The sequence below is a fragment of the Microcebus murinus genome, chromosome 2, assembly GCF_040939455.1.
Source record: "Microcebus murinus isolate Inina chromosome 2, M.murinus_Inina_mat1.0, whole genome shotgun sequence".
In the NCBI taxonomy this organism is placed as follows: domain Eukaryota; kingdom Metazoa; phylum Chordata; class Mammalia; order Primates; family Cheirogaleidae; genus Microcebus; species Microcebus murinus.
The window spans coordinates 19,299,572-19,307,694 of NC_134105.1; the positions used below are offsets into that span (position 1 = coordinate 19,299,572).

Below are 8,123 nucleotides of genomic sequence, written 5' to 3' on the forward strand. Positions count from 1 at the left end.
TTGGAATATTCTGCTTTATTTTAAATTATCATCACAGATGTTTCCTAAATTTGACATCTTTAAAATTTAAAAGAGAAAAATTCAGTGAAATAATAAAACACTGATTCCTAAGGTATTTTTTATAAGACATTTAAATACTATTTTTATCCTAAAATGTCCTCTAAAGTCTGAAATGTTCCAAGAAAAAACTTCATACATATATTTTGGATTATGCTGTTGGTAAAGAGAATAAGATTATCATATTAAAATCATCAGTCCAGTAGGAAGATATTAACATCATTGCACTAAATTAAATGTTCCTTTTTTTTTTTAGTTTAATGAGTTTATTCAAATGTAAAGGTTGACGATGGCCCTCCAGGAACATATATTCAAGTTTTCCAGAATACGCACTCTTAAATGTTCCTCTCATTGTGAAAGGGGGAAGGGGCACAACACATGAAGCTGACCTAAATCTTTTTCAAGTACTATGGAAACTAAAGAATAAAGTTCAATTCCACCTGAAAGCTAATCGCTCTAATTTATCCCCATAGTAACAGTGCTGATAGCAACTAACTACTACTTTTCCTAAATTCATAATTGCTACATTATTAAATTTCAGGTGAAAGAAAACTATTGAAATTTTTAAAGACAAACTGATTATCAAACCTACATTTAAAACAGAATTGCTTTGAACCCAAAATTAAATGTTTAAGTAAAAAAATATTCTAAATATCAACAAATAAATCACCACAGTAAATAAACCTTACTCTTTTCAGCTCCATAACTATACTTTTCCCACAAGGAAAAAAACACACTGAGACAAAAGCCACTATGAAAGATAACGTACTTAATTAATATGTCTGAATTAATAAGAAGAGTTAACATGTAAGAATTAAAGTAAGTAGTACTCCTAATCAAGTGTTCCTTCTTACCAGAAAAATACTTTTCTATGATTCTCATGTTTTCAAAATATTTAGAAAAATAACTTGAGTACAAGATGTTTGCACTGAGGTGTACCTCAACTAATACAAAATCATCTCCTTCCCCCAGGTATGCAATTAAAATTGTTATTTGAGAATAATAAGGCACAAAAGGATAATATTAATATGGTTAATATTCCAAATGACTCTGATTTGCATTTTTTTAATTTAAAAAATTAAATTGGTTTGAGTTTCTCTCCTCTCTTCAAAAAGCAAAAACACTCACTACATATTTTACTCTAAACATGGTAGCTCTACTGAATGTACTTAACTTTGCACAAATTTCCACATTTAGAAATGAAACTAGAGGCAAATCACAAATTTCATTTTTTATCTTCTGTTTTATATTTTGAAGCTGTTAAATTCATATGGGGGATGTTAAGATTTCAGCATTTTAAGACTATCACATTAGCTTATTTTATATTCTGCAGATCAAGGAAAATAACTAACTTTGAGAGGGCATTTTATTAAAAACATCGCCTTTTCTCCAAATAACTCTGAAGTAATTAACTTCCATAAGACAATTTTTCTCAAAGGGGGAGGAATTTAATCCTGTTTTGCTTTCTTAACACACGGCTTTTGCCACTTGAGAAACAGGTAGTAAAGGGTTTGCGATTTGCTGTAAGCCAGTATTAATTAAAAGGCCAGGTAAAACCTCCTCTAAAAGGTTCCCAACCAAAAGCAGTATTCTTTTGTACTTTAGAAAAATTGGATTTTTAACCTTAACCTATAAAGGAAGAAATCAATAAAGTAGAACCTTGTACAAAAAAGGTCATGCACAGTGGAGCTAGAAAAGACTAAGTTCAAATATAGCTCTCAATAACTAGTTGTGTTACTTTGGGCAAGTTATGTAACTTCGATGCCTTGGTTTCCTCATATGTAAAATGGAGATAATAAGAATAGCACTTACTTCATAGAGTTGTAAGCATTAAAGTGTTAATACATGTAAACCACGTGGAATTGTTCCTAACACACAGTAAGTGCTATGTAAAGTTCACTTTATTTTTACTGTTTTACCACTACAGATTTTTACAGTTCAGTTGTAAAAGTTTCCCAAGTGAAAATGATTTAATTGTATCTATAATGAAAAGAATGTGATTTTATATTAAGCTTATTTAATTCTAATTATATTAAGTCTTATGTTTAATTTGGAAATGTACAAATCCAATCCAATATTTAAGGGTAAATGTCAAAATAACAAAACAAAAAAGGAAAATGTCAGCTCTGTACAATGTCACATAATCATATGAACAGCCTAAATATATATTATGTATTAGGTCATTAAATATGAAATGTCAAAAGTTTACTATGTCTCAAACAAGCAGCAATACAGTTAATCAAAGTATGTTTCTAAACTATCAAAAAAATTTTGCCATCTTAATGGTAGCTTGTTTATGTCAGCAGTGAAGAAGACTGGAAAGCAAGTGGCAATGAAATCGAGAAAGTCTTATTTCACAGCTTGTTGAAAACTGAATATTTTTTCTTGCTAGATGTAGTCCAAAATCTGAAAGAAGTGGTGGTCAATTGGTGTACGGTCTGGTGAACCTGGTGGATGACAGAGAGTTTCTAAGTCCAGTCTCTGTGGTTTAAGCAGTGTTTTTGTGCGGTATGTGGTTGAGTGTTTTAAAAGGATTGGCCTGTCTCTATCGACAAATCTTGGCTATTTAATCTCCAAGTATCCTCATTATTTTGTCCAGTTGGTGGTGGTAGACATCCACTGTATAACTGACTAGGTTTTATGAAGCTGCAGTGAATAAAAGTGGCTGTGGACCACCAAACCAAGACACCATTCACTTCTTTTGATGAATACTTGGTTTTGGACAGTTTCAGCACTTTATCCAGTCATTGTGCTGAATGCTTGATTGTCAAAAAGAATCTTATTTTTTATCACACATAATAATGGTAGAAATGGTTCACCTTTATGTCAGCAAAAGACAGGCTTTGGGATGATTTTTCTTTTGACGTTTGTTTAATTTATGTAGTAACCATCTATCCAGCTTCTTTACCTTGTGGACTTGTTTTAAATGGTCTAATATTGTTGGAATAGTAATGTCAAACCTTGTTAATTTATGTGTAGGGGGAGATGGATTCACTTCCACTACAGTTTTATCATTATCCATCTTGGTCTCAGGTCATCTCCGTGGTTCATTTTTAAGACTAAAATTACCAGAATGGAACTTTTTAAACCATCAATGAACTGTGTTCATTAGCTACATCTTTTCCAAACACACTGTTGATATTTTGAGCTATCTGTGTTGTATTGGTTTTATGATGGAACTCATGTGAAAATAATACGAATTTTTGACTTATCTATGGTTGTACAAAAATTGCTCTAAAATATTTGAAAGATAATCACAATTCAAAATGTGCATTTGAAAGAATGAGGATGTATTTACAATAAAAATAAAACAAGAATGTCAAAGTGAAATGTCACAGATACTGTCAAACTTAGTACTTAAGGACATCTAACATTTCATACTTAATAAGCTAATCATTGTACATAGCAGGTACCCATATTATTTGCTTAAGAAATGTTATTACAAAGATTACTGCTAACTATTTTCTAGGGAGAAAAAAAAAAAACAAATCTAACTGGTACAAACATTAACCAAGCTAATAACTTAAAGTGAATTCAACAGAATCTGTGGTAAGATCTTTAAGATATTAAGCACTGATTGCCTTGGGCTACTCTGTTAACTTATTTACAATAAGTGTACTATTTAAACTACACATTTCCTTTCTGATTCAAAATATTATTGCATATTTATAAAGGGAAAACAGTAAAGACAAATTTTATGAAGCTCATCTTTTATTTATTCATTCATTTATTTTTTGAAGCCTTTTATTTATTTCTTTTTCTTTTTTTTTTTGGAAGCCTATCTTTTAAATGTCTGCTTTTAAATTTACTATAAATAATGGAAAAATATCTTAATATTTCTACATTTAATAATTAGCTACCCTAGGACTTAGGTTAATGGGACAAAATAAAAGTACCAAGATGATGATGTGTTCCATTATTTGCTATGTTCTGACAATAAAACATACTACTACTAATAAGGGTAGCTTATAGCTTAAGCCATAGATTCTGCAAAAGAACATGCACTTGTATTTTAAGTTAATCAGAAGACAGAAAGTCCACTTATTTTCCACTTTACTATAAATATAACAATCCTTTGGTATATAAACCAATTAGATGAATATATGGGAAGAAGGAACTATTCCTAATATTTTTAAATATACATTTCTCCTTTGAACTATTATTCTTCCATTTAAATCATACATGAGCTAAAATATCCTGTTATATGCAGAACACAAAAATCTTTTAGACAAACAACGACCAAAAAAGAAGTTCTATGAGCCTTTTATTTGTAATCAAAACAAAGAGAATGAAGTCATGAAGCAGCTTAGGCGAAGCACAGAAACCATTATGCTGCAAGGTACAAACAGCAAAGACATGTTGGAGGTACATTTTGCTTCTTAAATTTTTAAAACTGCATCCTCCTTAAAACACAACATAGGGTTCAAGAACAAAAATTAAAACATGTAATACAAAGTATAGTAGCAAGAAAAATAAAAAATAATCAAACCAAAACAAAACAGAAAACCAATATGCAGAAATGTATTTTAAATTGAGCCTTCAGGGTTACAAACTAAGATCACCAAGCTAAAGTAGAAATTTCTACAGAAAACTGACAGTGATTCCTCTCCTGAGCCTTAAAAATACACACACACTAAGCAAGCTATCTCTAGTGGTTTGGGTTTTTTTTTGTTTTTTTGGTTTGGCAGCTAGATAGAAGGGCAGGATTTTCGGTAATCAGAAAGTCTATCAGTGTTCTGTATGAAGACTAGCAGCATAAACACAACTGTTCCAATGGGAACATAGGATGTTCATTTCATTTAAGGGCTTTCATGTAGAATTTATAGTATAATAGGCCAAAGTTATTTTAGAAGAAAAAAGAAAGACTCCTAAAATTTTTGTACTTCCACTTCTGCACAAAAGTTTCTTTCTCTAGTCCCTTTCTGAAGAGAAAATGACTTCAGCCTTGGATTTAAAAATCCGTGTCACAGATTTCTTATCCTAATAGTCTCATTGCCATGCCATAAATGTATCGAAATGACACACTAAATACTATATGGTGCTCTCCAGCCTTCAGCTTTGATGAAACTAAAACCTACTACTCTGAGTGCATGTGCATTTACTTAAAATAATAATAATAATAACCTTGGAAAAATCATCATTCATTCTTTAAGCCCTGATTTCCTTACATGTAAAACAAAGTGTCACTTGTTACCAGTGACAATGGTAATTTTTAAAACTAGATTTTATGATTTCCTACTGTTTTAAAAACAGTGATTTCTCATTTTGGAGTTTGAGGTTCTTGCTGGAGTCTACTAACCTGACAAAAAGGAAGCAACTGGAGTAAACTATACTCATTGGGATTTTAAGGATAGGACATGTTAAGGCCAGGATGGACAGAAGCCACAGTTTCACATAGGTGCAGGGAAAGAGGTAGAGATAAGAAATTTTCACTAAGGACCCAAACTCTTAATAACTACTGAGTACTCCAAAACACTTTTGTTTACATGGGTTATATTATTGATCTTTACTTTATTAGAAATTGAGAAATTTTTGAACTACTTTTTAATTCATTTAAAAGTAAAAATAACAAACCTGTTACAAGTCAAAATTATTTTTATTAAAATAACATTTTCCAAAACAAAAAAAATTTAATGAGTAGCATTGTTTTACATTTTTTACAAATCTCTTTAATGTCCAGCTTAATAAAACAAAATCCGAGCTGAAAAAAAAAAAAAGAAGAAAGAAACATTCAAAGGGGCTTCCCTCAGCAGTTAGATAAGTCCCGAAAGGCCACCAGAAGGGTCCTTCTCTGTGGCTTCTAGGACTAACATAGTCAAGCTTCAAAGTCCTTTGCTAAAAATAGCTAAAGAGAGCAGACCAATTTTGGAATAAGCCAAGGTTTATACATTCTTATATGTATCATATAATGAGGGATGCTTTTTAATAACTCATTAGCTAAAAGAGAAGTAGATGATAAAACCTGTATTTGTTCTATTCACCTTGAAGTACTAAATTTTAGAGCACAATTTATATCATTACAGAAACCAATCACACAAAAATCCTTTGCAATCAAATGCTAGATGTACACCATAAACTTGGAAAAACAAAAATAAAGATTACCCAACTCTGTACCTCTAAATATACCTCAGACCACAAAATTTGGGAAATGGGGCACTAACCATTATTAAATCCAATTCCTTCATATTATACACGATTTAAACCCTTCAGAGAAATTTAAGAAAGATACTCCAAGTTTCAAAATGAGAAAAAGATGGTTTTAAGACTAAAGTGGAAACGATAAAGAAAAAAAACCAAAAGTTAGCAGAATATTCTAAGAGGTCCTGTAATGTCTGGCTTATGAAGAAACAGAAGGAGAAATAGAAACCTCAGTACAGTAAAAATGAGAAAACAATGTAGAAGAGGCAAGGATAGGGATACATTTGCATACTGAGTTCAACTAGAGAAAATTACTTTGAAATCATTATAGTGAACTCTAACAGAAAACGTTTCAGTAACAACACACTAAAATTTTTGACAATAAATTTATAAGTCTGGGGCTAATAATCTCCAAAAAAAGCCTGTCCTCTCTCATAGTAACTGTCCTATAAGTAAAGCCCACGCAGAAAACAGAGCTGACCGTCCCAAAACATTCGCATTTTTGCCTCAGCTGTGCATATCCATTCTCATGGAAACACAAAACTGACAGAACGTCCTCATGATCTGTCAATTAACAAGATCACACAAGCCCAACCGCCAGCAGTACCGTGAGCCTGCCACCTGTTAGCTGCTCTTGAGAGAGCCCCAAAACTGAGCTCCAGCGAAGAACTGGGAACGCCTTTGTTGTTCCCTAATTACGGAAGCTACCAGAGTTCAGTCCAACCCCGCGCCCTAGGGCAAAACTTCCGCTAGGCTGGGGAAGTTTTCCCCAATTGGGGCTTTGGCAGAGCCCTCTCCTAACTAAAAACAGGCAGGAGAACTCCAGGCGCAGCACTGTCACCTAGTAGTCTCTGGAGAAAGGGTCAAAGGTGAGGAAAGTTGGGGGACAAGGACCTAAGACCCTATAGAGAGGCTCATTTTCGCAGTGGAGAAGAGTAAGCATAATAAGGAGGTGGGCCATCTCGCTAGGTAAAAGGACGGTGAGAATCAGGGGATAGGGAAAAGAGGTGCTAACACAAGAGAATAGAAGGAAAAAGGAGAGGCAGTCGCTGAGGGAAGCGCTGAGGCGGAAGGCAAGAAACCGGGGTTAGAAAGGCGCTGAGGATGAGGCGGAGGAAAAATAGCGAGGCGAGAGGTGCGCGGACCAAGAAGGCTAAGCTGAGTTGCAAGAGGCGAGGCCAGCGTGAAGGAAACCGCTGGAGTGAGCGAAGAAGCATTGCAGGGACAAGGGATAGGCGAAGAGACCCCCACCCACAAGGACCGAGGCAAAACTCTTGACTCGTCCGCCTCCAGGCTGTACTCGATCGGCTGCGCTCATACCCTGTCGACTGCGGAGACTCACCCAAAGGCTGCAGAAGCCCCACAGCAGGACATGGGGGCCAGTCCAGACCCACAGTAGAACCAAGCCAGCGGAGGAAACCGCGGCGCTAGCGTAACCCGGACGCGCATCCCTAGGAACCGGAAGTACATCCCTAGGAACCGGAAGTAAGTGGCCAGGGTCACCTCAATCCACACCTCGTTCCGCGAGAAGCCTCTGGGAAGCGCGTTTGTCAGGCCTCAGGAGGCGGGGAAGCGCCTAGGCCCCGCCCACTTCGCTGGCTTAGCGAGCCCCGCCCCTGGTCTCGCCGGGCTCAGCGCTTCTGAGTCGTGCGGTGTGAGGATGGTGTCAGCTGCTCTACGGAGCTGCAAGTATACCTGGCAATAAGTACTACAGCCTTCGTTCCTCAGGTCTTTTTATTTTTTTTAATTTTTATTTCTTTGAGACAGAATCTCACTGTGTTGCCCGGGCTAGAGGTTAGTGGCATCAGCCTAGCTCACAGCAACCTCAAACTCCTGGGCTCAAGCAATCCTCCTCACTCAGCCTCCCATGTAGCTGGGACTACAGGCCTGTGCCACCACGCCCGGTTAATTTTTTCTATTTTTAGTTG

General features: G+C 35.3%; 1 protein-coding gene across 4 annotated transcripts in view; it reads right to left on the reverse strand.

Moving 5' to 3' along the window:
• The window catches only part of EYA3 (EYA transcriptional coactivator and phosphatase 3), a 105,008-nt gene extending 97,348 nt beyond the window's left edge, over positions 1-7,660 (reverse strand). For all 4 annotated transcript variants that reach the window (XM_012750562.3, XM_012750561.2, XM_075995645.1 and 1 more), the window contains exon 1: positions 7,538-7,660. The gene's annotated coding sequence lies outside the window, so the exon portion shown is untranslated. The remainder of the gene's footprint in view (positions 1-7,537) is intronic.
• Positions 7,661-8,123: the final 463 nt, after the last annotated feature.